Source organism: Rutidosis leptorrhynchoides, chromosome 7, assembly GCF_046630445.1.
Source record: "Rutidosis leptorrhynchoides isolate AG116_Rl617_1_P2 chromosome 7, CSIRO_AGI_Rlap_v1, whole genome shotgun sequence".
NCBI lineage: Eukaryota > Viridiplantae > Streptophyta > Magnoliopsida > Asterales > Asteraceae > Rutidosis > Rutidosis leptorrhynchoides.
Window position 1 is genome coordinate 56,468,070 of NC_092339.1, and position 18,705 is coordinate 56,486,774.

At 31.5% G+C, this 18,705-nt stretch overlaps 1 non-coding gene across 1 annotated transcript; it reads right to left on the minus strand.

Moving 5' to 3' along the window:
- Positions 1-1,317: 1,317 nt before the first annotated feature.
- Positions 1,318-1,424, minus strand: LOC139860764 (small nucleolar RNA R71). The gene has a single exon (XR_011763386.1). It is a non-coding gene; the product is annotated as a small nucleolar RNA R71 (small nucleolar RNA).
- Positions 1,425-18,705: the final 17,281 nt, after the last annotated feature.

Consider the following 18,705-nt stretch of genomic DNA (forward strand, 5'->3'; position numbering starts at 1 on the left):
ATCGTTCGTAACTAGTTTTAAGTTATAGTATTTTGCCGTAGTTATTTTATATTTCTAAATTTTTAGGCTTTGCTGTAAAACCCTTTAAGTTCTTTTTCTTTAGATTAAGATTTAGGTGCCTTAGAATTTTGCGACGCCGTTTTAAGATTTTAGTGCCTAATTAAGTTATTGCCATTTTGAATATAGAATTCCTTTAAGCTTTAATACCTTTAGGCGCAACTTTTTAGTCTTAAGTTTTTAGACTTTTTGAGTTTCGACGCTTTACTTTCTTTTTAGTATTTTTCGACTTTTTATTTTTCGACGTTTTTCGACGCGCTTTATCTTTTTCATTTCTACGCTCTAGTTTTTAGGACATATAATTTTCAAAGTTTTCTTTAAATTTCGACGAAAATTATTTTAAGCGGTTAAATTGATAGACATCCAAAATTTTCCGCTTCGTAGTAATAGTTGGATTTGTTAGTGGCTGAGTTGTGGATTTTTCGATTTACAGGATCCTGGCTCCCTGCTGCATCTTTTGGCTATTCGAAACGTGGGCAAAAGCAGAAAAGTCTATTAATTTGATAACTTATATAATTTATAATAGGATATTCAGTGAATGCACCGAGCAAAACGTTCACAACCTTTCATACGTTCACCACCTGTAACTCGATCAAGACATCTAGCCAATATTGTCGACGTTATTTTTTCTTTAGAATCATCATCTAGTTGAACAAGTACTCCAATTCAAATTTTCGATAATCCATTTTTTGAACCCGACTTCACAATTGAGAACCCGGAGGATATTCAAGGACAATTCCAAGATCCTGAACCACTAATCATTCCTCCTGAACCACAAACCGTTAAATCAGAATCCTCTAGTGATTCGTATTCAATAAATTCAATTATGGAAGTAACGGAACCTCTAAGTATGGAAGATCGAATGAGAGCCACACGCACGGGCCAAGGATACGCCATTATTAAGCCAGACATTAAAGGGAAAAGCCAATATAGTGGTAACTAATCAATGGTAACTAATATAGTGGTACGCCAAAATATGAAATCAAAGGACAAATCCTACACATGGTAACTAATCAATGCCAATATAGTGGTACGCCAAAAGAAGATCCAAACGAACATCTTCAAACCTTTAATAGGATCTGTACTCTATTCAAAATCAGAGAAGTTGAGGATGAACAGATCTATCTCATGTTGTTTCCCTGGACTTTAAAGGGAGAAGCCAAAGATTGGTTAGAATCGTTACCTGAAGGGGCGATTGATACATGGGATGTTTTAGTTGAAAATTTTCTTAAAAGATTCTTTCCGGCATCTAAAGCCGTGAGACTTCAAGGATAAATTGTTACATTTACGCAAAAGCCAAATGAAACTCTATATGAGGCGTGGACAAGATTCAGAAAGTTGTTGAGAGGATGTCCTCAGCATGGTTTAGATACTTATCAAATAGCATAAATATTCTACCAAGGTTGCGATGTTACTACACGAAAAGACATCGACACAGCTGTGACAACCCAGAAATTTTTGACCAAATTTAAACTTTATCTTTAAATGATTTAACATTTCCGACACGATAAGCAAAGTCTGTAAAGTTGAATCTCAAAATTCTTGAACTATTCAATTACCTTTCGATTGTTCTCAACGATTCGCGAACAATTATATGTAAATAGATACATATATATTGTAGTGACCCGAACTTTTCCATGTTTATATATATTAATTGAGATTGATATTTACATGATTAAATGTTTCCAACATGTTAAGCAATCAAACTTGTTAAGAGTTGATTAATTGAAATATGTTTCATATAGACAATTGACCACCCAAGTTGACCGGTGATTCACGAACGTTAAAACTTGTAAAAACTATATGATGACATATATATGGATATATATATATATATATATATATATATATATATATATATATATATATATATATATATATATATATATATATATATATATAGTTAACATGATACTATGATAAGTAAACATATCATTAAGTATATTAACAATGAACTACATATGTAAAAACAAGACTACTAACTTAATGATTTTTAAACGAGACATATATGTAACGATTATCGTTGTAAAGACATTTAATGTATATATATCATATTAAGAGATATTCATACATGATAATATCATGATAATATAATAATTTAAAATCTCATTTGATATTATAAACATTGGGTTAACAACATTTAACAAGATCGTTAACCTAAAGGTTTCAAAATAACACTTACATGTAACGACTAACGATGACTTAACGACTCAGTTAAAATGTATATACATGTAGTGTTTTAATATGTATTTATACACTTTTGAAAAACTTCAATACACTTATCAAAATACTTCTACTTAACAAAAATGCTTGCAATTACATCCTCGTTCAGTTTCATCAACAATTCTACTCGTATGCACCCCTATTCGTACTCGTACAATACACAGCTTTCAGATGTATGTACTATTGGTATATATACTCCAATGATCAGCTCTTAGCAGGCCATGTGAGTCACCTAACACATGTGGGAACCATCATTTGGCAACTAGCATGAAATATCTCATAAAATTACAAAAATATGAGTAATCATTCATGACTTATTTACATGAAAACAAAATTACATATCCTTTATATCTAATCCATACACCAACGACCAAAAACACCCACAAACACTTTCATTCTTCAATTTTCTTCATATAATTGATCTCTCTCAAGTTATATCTTCAAGTTCTAAGTGTTCTTCATATATTCTACAAGTTCTAGTTACATAAAATCAAGAATACTTTCAAGTTTGCTAGCTCACTTCCAATCTTGTAAGGTGATCATCCAACCTCAAGAAATCTTTGTTTCTTACAGTAGGTTATCATTCTAATACAAGGTAATAATCATATTCAAAACTTTGGTTCAATTTCTATAACTATAACAATCTTATTTCAAGTGATGATCTTACTTGAACTTGTTTTCGTGTCATGATTCTGCTTCAAGAACTTCGAGCCATCCAAGGATCCGTTGAAGCTAGATCCATTTTTCTCTTTTCCAGTAGGTTTATCCAAGGAACTTAAGGTAGTAATGATGTTCATAACATCATTCGATTCATACATATAAAGCTATCTTATTCGAAGGTTTAAACTTGTAATCACTAGAACATAGTTTAGTTAATTCTAAACTTGTTCGCAAACAAAAGTTAATCATTCTAACTTGACTTTTAAAATCAACTAAACACATGTTCTATATCTATATGATATGCTAACTTAATGATTTAAAACCTGGAAACACGAAAAACACCGTAAAACCGGATTTACGCCGTCGTAGTAACACCGCGGGCTGTTTTAGGTTAGTTAATTAAAAACTATGATAAACTTTGATTTAAAAGTTGTTATTCTGAGAAAATGATTTTTATTATGAACATGAAACTATATCCAAAAATTATGGTTAAACTCAAAGTGGAATTATGTTTTCTAAAATGGTCATCTAGACGTCGTTCTTTCGACTGAAATGACTACCTTTACAAAAATGACTTGTAACTTATTTTTCTGACTATAAACCTATACTTTTTCTGTTTAGATTCATAAAATAGAGTTCAATATGAAACCATAGCAATTTGATTCACTCAAAACGAATTTAAAATGAAGAAGTTATGGGTAAAACAAGATTGGATAATTTTTCTCATTTTAGCTACGTGAAAATTGGTAACAAATCTATTCCAACCATAACTTAATCAACTTGTATTGTATATTATGTAATCTTGAGATACCATAGACACGTATACAATGTTTCGACCTATCATGTCGACACATCTATATATATTTCGGAACAACCATAGACACTCTATATGTGAATGTTGGAGTTAGCTATACGGGGTGGAGGTTGATTCCAAAATATATATAGTTTGAGTTGTGATCAATACTGAGATACGTATACACTGGGTCGTGGATTGATTCAAGATAATATTTATCGATTTATTTCTGTACATCTAACTGTGGACAACTAGTTGTAGGTTACTAACGAGGACAACTGACTTAATAAACTTAAAACATCAAAATATATTAAAAGTGTTGTAAATATATTTTGAACATACTTTTATATATATGTATATATTGTTATAGGTTCGTGAATCAACCAGTGGCCAAGTCTTACTTCCCGACGAAGTAAAAATCTGTGAAAGTGAGTTATAGTCCCACTTTTAAAATCTAATATTTTTGGGATGAGAATACATGCAGGTTTTATAAATGATTTACAAAATAGACACAAGTACGTGAAACTACATTCTATGGTTGAATTATCGAAATCGAATATGCCCCTTTTTATTAAGTCTGGTAATCTAAGAATTAGGGAACATACACCCTAATTGACGCAAATCCTAAAGATAGATCTATTGGGCCTAACAAACCCCATCCAAAGTACCGGATGCTTTAGTACTTCGAAATTTATATCATATCCGAAGGGTGTCCCGGAATGATGGGGATATTCTTATATATGCATCTTGTTAATGTCGGTTACCAGGTGGTCACCATCTGAATGATTTTTATCTCTATGTATGGGATGTGTATTGAAATATGAAATCTTGTGGTCTATTATTATGATTTGATATATATAGGTTAAACCTATAACTCACCAACATTTTTGTTGACGTTTTAAGCATGTTTATTCTCAGGTGATTATTAAGAGCTTCCGCTGTCGCATACTTAAATAAGGACGAGATTTGGAGTCTATGCTTGTATGATATTGTGTAAAAACTGCATTTAAGAAACTTATTTTGTTGTAACATATTTGTATTGTAAACCATTATGTAATGGTCGTGTGTAAACAGGATATTTTAGATTATCATTATTTGATAATCTACGTAAAGCTTTTTAAACCTTTATTGATGAAATAAAGGTTATGGTTTGTTTTAAAATGAATGCAGTCTTTGAAAAACGTCTCATATAGAGGTCAAAACCTCGCAACGAAATCAATTAATATGGAACGTTTTTAATCAATAAGAACGGGACATTTCAGTTGGTATCCGAGCGTTGGTCTTAGAGAACCAGAATTTTGCATTAGTGTGTCTTATCGAGTTTGTTAGGATGCATTAGTGAGTCTGGACTTCGACCGTGTTTACTTGAAAAATGATTGCTTAACAAATTTTGTTGGAAACTATATATTTTTAACATGTGAATATTATGTGATATATTAATCTCTTAACGCGTTTGATATTATGTGATAGATGTCTACCTCTAGAACAAGTCCCATTGACTCACCTAATAATAATGAAGAGTCAAATGTAAATTGGAATGATTCGTGGACTGATTCACAAGTTCCCGAAGAGGAACCGGAAGAAGAGTCAGAACCGAAAGAAGAATCGGAACCGGAAGAAGAATCGGAACCGGATGAAGAAATAGAACCGGTGGGGGAAATAATAAAACGGTTAAGTAAAAGAAAATCCTCAACCAACCGACCAAGGTTAATTATGGTCAATGGTGTTTCCGCCAAGGAAGCAAAATATTGGGAGGATTACCAATTCTCCGATGAATCGGATTCCGACGAGAATTCCGATGATGTTATAGAAATTACCCCAACTGAATTTAAAAAGGCAACAGAAAATAATAAGGGAAAGGGCATAAAAATAGAGAAATCTAATTCCAACCCCGATGAACTTTATATGTATCGTCAACCCTCGAAGTCCTTAAGTTGTAACAATGACCCGGGAACCTCTAAACCACCAGGTTTTTCTAAACCAATGTGGAAAACGACGGCTCGTATTAGGGGAACATCATATATCCCTGGAAACTTGGCAAAACGAACCAAAACCGAACAAGAAGAAACAAGAGAGTCGGAATAAGATAGTTGTATTCGTGTGGTGTAACATATGTAATATAGTGTGCTTATGCTTTATGATATATGTAAAAATTGCTTGTATTAATAAGTATTTTTTTTTTATGAATCTAACTCTTGTCTATTTTACAGTATAAAAACACAAAATGGATAGACAACCCAATATTTTAAGAGACCTACCCGGAGACATGATTGATGAAATCTTGTCTAGAGTCGGTCAGAATTCTTCGGCACAACTATTTAAGGCGAGATCAGTTTGTAAGACATTCGAAGAACGTTCCAAGAATGCCTTGGTTTATAAAAGGCTTTCGTTCGAAAGATGGGGGATATCGCATTGGGAAATCCATAAGTTACGATGTGTTTACTTTGACGCATATATTGCGGGGAACCCAAATGCTATTTTACGCAATGGGTTAAGAAATTATTTTGACTCAATATATCCGAATATTGGACTTCGTGATTTAGAAAAAGCGGCTAACATGCAACATAAAGAAGCATGTTATGCTTACGGATTAGCAATGTTCGCTTCTCACCAAAGTGAGAACAAGAACATCGGGCTACAACTATTAAACAAAACGTTCCCATAAGTGACGGAGTCGGTAATTGGGGTAAGAAATGAGGTTTTTAGATTGTTACGGGACTGTTGGACATTACGTAACCCACGTCCCTTTGACGACGTTACAACACGCTGTCTTATCAACGGCCATAACGGTTATGTTCCACAAGACCAAGGATGGGAAGTAATCCTAGTAAAACCAGAATGCATGACTTGTTCTGGACGTATGAATTACGTATCTTTATTGCCTTTGCTGAACGACTTGTGTACTAGCTAGAATTATCTTCACAACCATCTTGTATCAAATTTATTGTGTGCTATATTTCATGCTATATGTAAAATAAGCGGTATTGTAAGTTTGTAAAATATTGTGTAAAAGTTTGAACGCGAAATATTATTATAATCAGTTTTTCATATAGAATTGTAGTAGTTGAATTGTATATTAGCTACTAAGTATGAACTTAACGGGTAGGTACTACCCGAATTTAAACTTATAAAACGCTAATATGAAGAAAAATCTTTTATAAATGAGTTCATATTATGCTACGAAATACTATTAACTACTCTTAATATTCTGTATGATTAACTTGTTCCATTTGACTATTTTGAAGGAAATGGCACCGACTACTCGACACACCGTGAATATGAATGAAGAGGAATTCCGTACTTTTCTAGCTTCAAACATAGCCGCAGTACAGGCTGCGCTACATACCAACAATAACCTTGGATCTAGCAGTATAGGAAATCGTGTAGGATGCACCTACAAAAAATTCACTGCCTGCAAACCTTTGGAATTTGATGGAACCGAAGGACCGATCGGATTGAAACGGTGGACCGAGAAGGTCGAATCGGTGTTTGCCATAAGTAAGTGTACTGAAGAGGACAAAGTGAAGTATGCTACGCATACCTTCACAGGTTCTGCGTTAACATGGTGGAATACCTATCTAGAGCAAGTGGGACAAGACGATACGTACGCACTACCGTGGTCAGCATTCAAGCACTTGATGAACGAGAAGTACCGTCCCAGAACCGAGGTCAATAAGCTCAAGACAGAACTTAGAGGGTTACGAACCCAAGGATTTGATATTACCACGTACGAAAGACGATTCACAGAATTGTGCCTATTGTGTCCGGGAGCATTCGAAGATGAGGAAGAGAAGATCGACGCGTTTGTGAAAGGATTATCGGAAAGAATCCAAGAAGATATAAGTTCACACGAGCCCGCCTCCATACAACAGACATGTAGAATGGCTCACAAACTAGTGAACCAGATTGAAGAAAGAATTAAAGAACAGACTGCTGAAGAGGCCAATGTGAAGCAAGTCAAAAGAAAGTGGGAGGAAAACGGTGATAAGAATCACCAATACAACAACAACAGCAATTACAACAATAATCGCAACAATTATCCCAACAATCGCAACATCAATCGCAACTACAACAAACGGCCCAACAACAACAACAACAACAACAGCAACTACAACAATCATCCCAACAACAATAATAACCGCAACAACAACAACAATCAGAAGCAACTATGCCAAAGGTGTGAAAAGTATCACTCGGGGTTCTGCACCAAATTTTGTAAAAAATGTAAAAGAAATGGTCATAGTGCGGCGAAGTGTGAGGTCTACGGACCAGGGGTTAATAGAACGAAAGGAACAAATGGTGTCGGAACGAGTAATGGCGGAGCAAGTAGTGTCGGAGCAAGTTATGCCAATGTAGTTTGTTATAAATGTGGAAAACCGGGCCACATATTAGAAATTGCCCGAACCAGGAGAACACGAATGGACAAGGCCGCGGAAGAGTTTTCAATATTAATGCGGCAGAGGCACAGGAAGACCCGGAGCTTGTTACGGGTACGTTTCTTATTGACAATAAATCTGCTTACGTTTTATTTGATTCGGGTGCGGATAGAAGCTATATGAGTAGAGATTTTTGTGCTAAATTAAGTTGTCCATTGACGCCTTTGGATAGTAAATTTTTACTCGAATTAGCAAATGGTAAATTAATTTCAGCAGATAATATATGTTGGAATCGAGAAATTAAACTGGTTAGCGAAACATTTAAGATTGATTTGATACCAGTAGAGTTAGGGAGTTTTGATGTGATAATCGGTATGGACTGGTTGAAAGAAGTGAAAGCAGAGATCGTTTGTTACAAAAATGCAATTCGCATTATACGAGAAAAAGGAAAACCCTTAATGGTGTACGGAGAAAAGGGAAACACGAAGCTACATCTTATTAGTAATTTGAAGGCACAAAAACTAATAAGAAAAGGTTGCTATGCTGTTCTAGCACACGTCGAGAAAGTACAAACTGAAGAAAAGAGCATCAATGATGTTCCCGTTGCAAAAGAATTTCCCGATGTATTTCCGAAAGAATTACCGGGATTACCCCCACATCGATCCGTTGAATTTCAAATAGATCTTGTACCAGGAGCTGCACCAATAGCTCGTACTCCTTACGAACTCGCACCCAGCGAGATGAAAGAACTGCAAAGCCAATTACAAGAACTTTTAGAGCGTGGTTTCATTCGACCAAGCACATCACCGTGGGGAGCTCCTGTTTTGTTTGTCAAGAAGAAAGATGGTACATTCAGGTTGTGTATCGACTACCGAGAGTTGAACAAACTTACCATCAGGAACCGTTACCCACTACCGAGAATCGATGACTTATTTGATCAACTATAAGGCTCGTCTGTTTATTCAAAGATTGACTTACGTTCCGGGTATCATCAAATGCGGGTGAAAGAAGATGATATTCCAAAGACTTCTTTCAGAACACGTTACGGTCATTACGAGTTTATGGTCATGCCGTTTGGTTTAACTAATGCACCAGCTGTGTTCATGGACCTTATGAACCGAGTGTGTGGACCATACTGTAACGACCCGTCCTTATCCACCTGGACGAAGTCATCAACATTTGGTCCCATTGCGATGATCGACTCCAAGTAATATCCTTAAAATGAGCAAATGCACAGCGGAAGACATAATTCGTACCTGAGAATAAACATGCTTAAAAGTGTCAACCAAAAGGTTGGTGAGTTCATAGGTTCATCATAACAATCTTTTTAATATATTAATAGACCACAAGATTTCATAACTATAAACATAATACACTCGCAAGTGTATGTAAAGCATTCTAAGTGGTTGAGCACTTGGTAACCATACTTAACTATTAATCAATGTCGCATATTCCCTTTATTATGAAATATCTCTACACTGTACCAAGTGTAGCCTACAAAACGAAGTACTGTGCAACCGTTGAATACTGGTCGTCCAGTCTGGTTGGGGTTGTCAGGCCCGATAGATCTATCAACAGGATTCGCGTTTACAATACCACATGTAAATAGTAGTTACCAAGCTACAGGGAAGTATGCCAGTGGTACAACTCAACGTAGAATATATTTTTAAGTACTTGTGTCTATTTTGTAAACATTTATAAAAACAGCGCATGTATTCTCAGCCCAAAAATATATATTGCAAAAGCAATTAAAAAGGGAGCAAATGAAACTCACCATACTGTATTCTGTAGTAAAAATACATATGACGGCATTGAACAACTGAACAATACAGGGTTGGACTCGGATTCACGAACCTATATTATTTATATATTTTTATATGTTGATCAATATTTGTCTGATAATTTAATTCAAGTCATAGTGTACCGCAATCCTAATGCTCGAGACTAATACACAAAAATCAACAAAAGTCAGTTTGACTCAAAAATGTTTTCCAAAATTTATACATGATTAATATATACTTTATATATCGTCGTTTTATATTTTTAAATAATTTAAAAAGATTTACTAGAGTAAATAATATAATTCTTTTATTAATAAATATAATTTTATATAAAAATATACTTTTATATATCTTAAGTAATAAAATTTATAAATTTCATTTGATATCATAAAAATATTATGATAGGTTTTATTAAGGTAATTATATTATTTGTATTACATATTTATTTGATAAAATAACATTGGTAATAATAATAAGTAAAAGTTGTATTATTTTGTAATAATAATGATTATTATCCTATTAATAAAAATATTAATTTTTATATTTACTAAAAATGATGTTATGATAAAATGAGAGTTCTAACTCATAAAAATAATGAAATTTCATATTAACATTGATATTCCCCTTAAATATAATAATTTTTGTAAAAATGATATTTTTAATATTAATAATACTTTTAATAATAATAGTGATAAAAATAATGAAAAATGATAATTTTATCTATATCAATGTCTTACAATATTTTAAATTTCATCATGATACCCATACTCATTATTTCCTAATCGATTTGTTAGTAACTTTTAATTCGTCTTTTATATCACGTTCATTTGGATGATAGTAATAGTAGTTATAATAATTAAGTGTTACTTAATATTATAATACTAATAATAATAAATGTTATGATAATATTAATGCTAATAACTATTTTAATGATAAAAATAATAATGGTACTAATTATAATTTTAACGATAATAATAAAAATAAATATAAATATAATTTTTAATGATAATAATAATAATAATAATAATAATAATAATAATAATAATAATAATAATAATAATAATAATAATAATAATAATAATAATAATAATAATAATAATAGGTTGATAAAAACTATAACGACGATAATAATAATAATCATTTTTAATAATAATATCAAAAATTCAATTGACTATATCTTCTAATCCATTCATCGAAACCATTCGACATCTAAATGAAAAGTTCTTAATTTTTCGCTATCTTTCCAAGGACATGCATATCTTATACCTTATCTCAATCGCAGGTGTAATTAATTCGAGATTTGACATAACCTATCTAAGGGCAATATCAAAAATACAAGCATGCATAATCCTATATTCTCAAGCACTAGTCAAGGATACACTATTGATATGTAAAAATTAATTTACGAGTACTCACGTATCAACATTGAGATTCAGTATTGCAGGAAAGGTACGTAGACGCAACAGAGATGACAAACACTAAATTTGACCTTACGAGCATGCCCATGAACCATACCCATCACCTCCATAGCTATAACCCATAATTTCCTTAGTCCTATCCCGCTCATAAAATGTGTTTTGAAATAACTCGCGCGTACCTCTTGTCGTAATATTTTATGTATAATACTAGTAATATTACTCCTAATAATACTAATACTAATAATAATAAGATTAATAATCTCAATAATAAAATTAATAAATAAATAAAATAAATAAATAAGTGATACAGAGTAATATAAGAGAGGTTGAGATGAGAGGTTGATGAAATGAATTTGGGAAGGAGTTCGAGTATTTAAAGAAGTTTTTTTTTTTTTTTTTTGATCGCATGCTTCCAGCTATGTGTTACCGACACTCTATCCCTTATTTTACGTATCTTATGTGCACATGTAGTTTAGTTTTTTTTTATTATTTAATATATATTATATTTAATCTTTAGAATTAATTAAATATTATATTATATTTACGTGCGTAGTAAAAATGTAACTTTTACTAAAATGACACGGACGTGATCTCACAACCCATGTACCACTTTCGGTTTTTCGAGCGCACTTTCGTACATTTAGAAAACTAGCCTTTTACGTTACGCTACGCGTACCCTTATTAATAATTTGACTTTCTTTAACAATAAATTACCTTATAAAAATGTAATCTTATAAAATTGAGCGTTGTGGTCATTTGCTTCTATAAATCAGTGACTCGTTATTTACCAAAATATTTTATTTTAAATTAAGACGTTTTATGACGAAGTTAAAATATATAGATATATATGTACATCTTTAGAAATATAAATTTGTATCCAAAATCTTTTATTTAACAACATAACATTTAGTTTTTTTTTAACTATTTATTTTCCAAAGTTTATTTTTATTTCGTTAAGAAAAATAGTTTATTGCGTAACGTTTTCATTTTACGAATCTGAGTAGATACAATTAATTTATGTACTAATCGTTTTAAATATCAATTGCGTCATTAGGCGAGTGTTACTACCGTGTACTTAGTTTGGAAACATTTATTTTTAATGAACACGTTTTAGATATACGTTACGACCAATATTCCAACTCTTGTCTATTTAATCAAAGACAGTTTAGATAAACAAGTTCTATTATATCAAAAAGTGTTTTCGTACAGTTGAAAATTACATTAATTGATTACGATGAAATTCCATCGAATAACATATGGGACCATATACTATTATGTAAGGTATTTATGCTTAATACTTTGTTGTCGTATTCAAGTTATAATATATATATATACACATATTCATATATAATCATTTACGTTCGTTTAATGGTTCGTGAATCACTGGAATTTGGTCGAGGTTAAATGAATGTATGAACATAGTTTAAAATCCTTGATATTTAACTTAACCAACTTTGCTTATCGTGTCGGAAAGATAAAGTTTAAATTTGGTCGAAAATTCCCGGGTCGTCACAGTACCTACCCGTTAAAGAAATTTCGTCCCGAAATTTGAGTGGGGTGATTATGGTTACTCATAAAAATGTTTTCATGACGAATATGAGGTGGTATATAGAGTTTTATCATTAGTGAGTAATATAGATAAAACGATTCGATTACTCGAAGAGTACGAGTGAAGTTTTCTCAAAAAGATTGGAATGAAAAATAGAGTTTCGTCTTAACTTTCGATATGGTATTGATTGATTTCCGGAATTCAAGGGATTTAAAGAAAATCTTTAAAATCTAAAAGATTTGATTCTTCAGCGAATAAGAAAATTATGATTCTTTAATTAAATGCGAAGATCTATATTGATTTCACTATCAAATCTTTCACTATAAATTAACTTCTTCCATTTCGTTACTTTTACCATTCCTATACTAAATTCTCAATTTCAAAAGATTATGAAAATGCTTAGTCCAGTTCTAATCCTTGTCCTTATCCTTACTATCACAAAAATTATTCTCCTTTTTCAACTTCCACCAAAGGAATCTGCTTATTTCTACTTTGCCCTTGGAGTTATAGTAATTATAATTCTCTCGTGTCTTTATGTTGCGATAAACATTGATATACACGGTTTGTAATTTCCGTGTTATTGAACTTTATATCTCCCCTTATATTTCAATGTCCCTATTTCTGTTTCCTATAATCATTGTTATCCACAGTTAATACTCCCTCCTATTTGCTGCGATTTATACCCCACTTTCTATTTTGCGGCTTTGTCCCTTCGTTTCTTCTTCTTGCGATTGGGCATCTCTTGTAATGGTCCAAAATTCGCGGATATAAGTTTCAGAATGAACATTGTTAATGTTCTAAGAAGGGAATGGTAATTGCACGATCTTTATTTGTTAAATTACCAGAATACCTTGGAAAAGACCGAATCATCAAGGAATATTTTTCTTGATATTTTTAGAAATTAAATAGAATGTATGAGCCGTGTAACATGGCATATGATGATGGTACTGTGAATCATCACATTCCATTAGAAACTCAACATGATTTACTGTAATATAATGACGTTGATCAAGTGTCATTATATTATACTATTTATGCTTCAGTTCCCAACACTACTTCAAAACATTCATACTTCAATCTTGAAGGTTTCAGATTTTAGAAACTAACATAGTTTCTTTTATATTGAATCGCAGGTATTGCGAAGAGATAAATGATTTCAGATAAGAACACTTATGAAAATATCTTCAGAAATATCGAAGATATTTATAGTGAAAGATACGATGATATCTTAGAATGTTCAAGATATGATAATGAAGAATATTTGTCTATAAGTTTACTGCTAATGTGACGGGATATGAAAGGTTTCCCTAGTAACCATAATGAAGGGGTAACGTATCTATCGAGATTATATAAGGCTAGTCCGATTGAAAAATCGAAGTTGACTTGCTGGAGCTGTGACAAAACTGGCCACTTTGAAAAAGAATCGTAAGGTTGTTTAACGTAGATAGGAATCGTCAAAATACAAATGAGGTTTGAAGATGAAATCAAGTGGCAAACTTGAAGAATTTTTTAGTTTCATATGTTATAATAGATATTTTAATTCATTTTAATTGTCCAAAGTTAGTAGTCCAATAGTCCAATAGTTCATATATAGTTTAATATAACATTCGAATTAATTAATACGTATCGTGACCCGTGTACCGATCTCAGTATTGATCACAACTCAAACTATGTATATATTTTGGAATCAACCTCAACCCTGTATAGCTAACTCCGTCATTTGCATATAGAGTGTCTATGGTTGTTCCAAGATAGATATATAGATGGGACAATATGATAGGTCGAAACCTTGTATACGTGTCCCGTTATTTAAAGTGCGTAAAAGTAAATAACAGAAATTAAATGACGATAAATAAAATTGCAATAATTAAATTGCGATAAATAAAATGTAATCAGTTAGCTAGGAACAGTTAGCTGGAATAGTTAGCGTGGATTCTTAACAAAATTTCAATTAGTTAATTCGTTTGTTTCTAACAAATTTTATTTTATCCAATGTTTTCTTCATTATGCCACTTACTAGATTTTGATAAGTCAAAATCCAGTTATGAAATTGAATGAAAAGGGTTATTCTGCGGTGAACGGATACGTATATTGGTGGATGTAAGTAGGATAGTAAATGACTGTTGAATCAGATTCGAAGAATGTACAGTGTAACTTATTAATGTGAAATCTAAATATTCCTCGGGTATTACCTACCCGTTAAAATATTTACACCATTAACAGTTTGTACAAAAGAATTTTTAATTACAATCTTTATGAAAATATACTTGCATATATATTTTCTTCAGATGTAATCATGGATTTAATGAGTCAATAAGATATTAAACTCATTTGATTTATCGTTAGTACTAGATTACATAATCTCTAAAACTTTAGAAATTACATAATCGCCATGTCGAGCGAAGATAATCAATGTAGAACAATATGTAGAACGAAGATAAAGTAGATAGAACGATACGTAGAACGATGATTATGCTAGAGGTATAGAATGAGATGTTGAGGCATGGATTGTTGATGGTACTGGTGTTGTTACTGATGGTACTGTTGGTGCCGGTGATGTTGTTGAAGCTGGTAAATTTTGCACCATATTCTCCCAATTGGTTACTCGAGCGCGAAATTCGTTGACTCCTTCTATTATTCCGGGATGATTGTCGGTTGAAACGAGCGGATGAATAAGGTTCAGAATTGTGGATAGAATATAATCGTGGTGAGATATTCGGGAAATGAGTGAAAAAAATAATATCTCGAACAGGTTCGCCGGTAAGTGCTTCAGGTTCACCGCCAAGAGGTGAATTTGGTTGATAGAAAGGATCACTTTTTTTTTTGTCTCCAATGATTAAGTAGGCTACGAACCCATCAGATGAATTGAAGATGACTAGTTGATTGATCCATTTCGTTTACGCTGCTTTCGGAGCTTAGGTGAATATCCATGTCGGAAGAGTTGTCGGAATAACTATCGGAATAGCTATCGGAATCTGAGGAACTCGAACTAGTTGAGGGATTCACCTCGTATGATCAGATGAAGGATTTTCAATAAGAAATATATTATAGGATGTAGATTAGTACCCTGCAATACATAATTTACATATGCATATATAATACTAAAATCCCATAAGTTACGGAGGAATCTACGGAAGCTGTCAGGCAAAGGTAACAATAACAGATACGCTAAGATATGAATTTTTGTCTATACACTATTCATGCAATCAATGCAGTAAGATGTGTCTAGACTAAGAGTGATAAGTAAGCGATTCCCTAAGAATGATAAACAGGTAATTTTCGACACAAAATGATAAACAAAACTTTTAACGTACAGACACGGTCGAAGTCCAGACTCACTAATGCATCTAAACAACTATCAGTTAGACACACTAATGCAAGACCTGATTCTCTAAGACCAGTGCTCTGATACCAAATGTAACGACCCGTCCTTATCCACCTGGACGAAGTCATCAACATTTGGTCCCATTGCGATGATCGACTCCAAGTAATATCCTTAAAATGAGCAAATGCACAGCGGAAGACTTAATTCGTACCTGAGAATAAACATGCTTAAAAGTGTCAACCAAAAGGTTGGTGAGTTCATAGGTTCATCATAACAATCTTTTTAATATATTAATAGACCACAAGATTTCATAACTATAAACATAATACACTCGCAAGTGTATGTAAAGCATTCTAAGTGGTTGAGCACTTGGTAACCATACTTAACTATTAATTAACGTCGCATATTCCCTTTATTATGAAATCTCTCTACACTGTACCAAGTGTAGCCTACAAAACGAAGTACTGTGCAACCGTTGAATACTGGTCGTCCAGTCCGGTTGGGGTTGTCAGGCCCGATAGATCTATCAACAGGATTCGCGTTTACAATACCACATGTAAATAGTAGTTACCAAGCTACAGGGAAGTATGCCAGTGGTACAACTCAACGTAGAATATATTTTTAAGTACTTGTGTCTATTTTGTAAACATTTATAAAAACAGCGCATGTATTCTCAGCCCAAAAATATATATTGCAAAAGCAATTAAAAAGGGAGCAAATGAAACTCACCATACTGTATTCTGTAGTAAAAATACATATGACGGCATTGAACAACTGAACAATACAGGGTTGGCCTCGGATTCACGAACCTATATTATTTATATATTTTTATATGTTGATCAATATTTGTCTGATAATTTAATTCAAGTCATAGTGTACCGCAATCCTAATGCTCGAGACTAATACACAAAAATCAACAAAAGTCAGTTTGACTCAAAAATGTTTTCCAAAATTTATACATAATTAATATATACTTTATATATCGTCGTTTTATATTTTTAAATAATTTAAAAAGATTTACTAGAGTAAATAATATAATTCTTTTATTAATAAATATAATTTTATATAAAAATATACTTTTATATATCTTAAGTAATAAAATTTATAAATTTCATTTGATATCATAAAAATATTATGATAGGTTTTATTAAGGTAATTATATTATTTGTATTACATATTTATTTGATAAAATAACATTGGTAATAATAATAAGTAAAAGTTGTATTATTTTGTAATAATAATGATTATTATCCTATTAATAAAAATATTAATTTTTATATTTACTAAAAATGATGTTATGATAAAATGAGAGTTCTAACTCATAAAAATAAGGAAATTTCATATTAACATTGATATTCCCCTTAAAAATAATAATTTTTGTAAAAATGATATTTTTAATATTAATAATACTTTTAATAATAATAGTGATAAAAATAATGAAAAATGATAATTTTATCTATATCAATGTCTTACAATATTTTAAATTTCATCATGATACCCATACTCATTATTTCCTAATCGATTTGTTAGTAACTTTTAATTCGTCTTTTATATCGCGTTCATTTGGATGATAGTAATAGTAGTTATAATAATTAAGTGTTACTTAATATTATAATACTAATAATAATAAATGTTATGATAATATTAATGCTAATAACTATTTTAATGATAAAAATAATAATGGTACTAATTATAATTTTAACGATAATAATAAATATAAATATAAATATAATTTTTAATGATAATAATAATAATAATAATAATAATAATAATAATAATAATAATAATAATAATAATAATAATAATAATAATAATAATAGTTTGATAAAAACTATAACGACGATAATAACGACGATAATAATAATAATCATTTTTAATAATAATATCAAAAATTCAATTGACTATATCTTCTAATCCATTCATCGAAATCATTCGACATCTAAAGGAAAAGTTCTTAATTTTTCGCTATCTTTCCAAGGACATGCATATCTTATACCTTATCTCAATCGCAGGTGTAATTAATTCGAGATTTGACATAACCTATCTAAGGGCAATATCAAAAATACAAGCATGCATAATCCTATATTCTCAAGCACTAGTCAAGGATACACTATTGATATGTAAAAATTAATTTACGAGTACTCACGTATCAATATTGAGATTCAGTATTGCAGGAAAGGTACGTAGACGCAACGGAGATGACAAACACTAAATTTGACCTTACGAGCATGCCCATAAACCATACCCATCACCTCCATAGCTATAACCCATAATTTCCTTAGCCCTATCCCGCTCATAAAATGTGTTTTGAAATAACTCGCGCGTACCTCTTGTCGTAATATTTTATGTTTAATACTATTAATATTACTCCTAATAATACTAATACTTATAATAATAAGATTAATAATCTCAATAATAAAATTAATAAATAAATAAAATAAATAAATAAGTGATACAGAGTAATATAAGAGAGGTTGAGATGAGAGGTTGATGAAATGAATTTGGGAAGGAGTTCGAGTATTT